Source organism: Peromyscus eremicus, chromosome 19 (assembly GCF_949786415.1).
Source record: "Peromyscus eremicus chromosome 19, PerEre_H2_v1, whole genome shotgun sequence".
Lineage (NCBI taxonomy): Eukaryota > Metazoa > Chordata > Mammalia > Rodentia > Cricetidae > Peromyscus > Peromyscus eremicus.
In genome coordinates, this window is record NC_081435.1 from 74,266,403 (window position 1) to 74,267,221 (window position 819).

The window sequence follows — 819 nt, forward strand, 5'->3', positions numbered from 1 at the left end:
CTTTATCATAAAATTATCAGTCTAACTTGAGTAACTATTTTAACATTTGTGTCTATATTTCCTTCATGTGAAATAGAAAAGCTGATATGCCTAGGTCATGTGGAGTCTATGAATTTTAGATACACTATCTTAAAGCCCCAGAGTTATGTACTTTGTTGGGTAACATTATAAAGAGTTCATGAATAAGACAGCAGGTTAGTGCAGGCAGCTGTCCATACTATCTTGAGATTTAGCTGCCTTCTGCACATGTCTTCCTAGAAGACTCTCTGTATTCTGCTGGCTGTGTTAGGGTCTTGTATCCCATCTCCACATTTAACTCAAATCTTGATAGGAACTCTGGTACAGTGGAGGTTTGGGACCTTAAGAAATTGTAGCCCTTGCTTACTGTCTTCCCTCTACTCTAGATTTCTTGCAGCATGAATCTTAACAGTTCTTATTAATAAGATCAAACCCGAGGCCAGTTATTGGGGTAAATGCTGGAAGGTCAGAGTACCAGAACAAGCCACAGCTAACCTCACCTGGCCAACTTCTCAGCTGGTCTTGTTTCCTCAGACTGGAAGCTTCTGTGTCCTCATCTCAATGGCTCTCAGCTGAACTGGTGCTAGAAGCCTGAAAGCTTAACCAGTCAAATGCTTAACCAGCCAAATGCTTCTAGTTTCTGGTCCTCACGCCTTATAAACCTTTCTGCTTTCTACCACCACTCCCTGGGATTAAAGGCTGCTTTCTGGGATTAAAGGCGTGAGTCACCATGCCTGGCTGTTTCCAATGTGGCCTTGAACTCACAGAGATCTAGACAGATTTCTGTGTCTGGAATGCTAG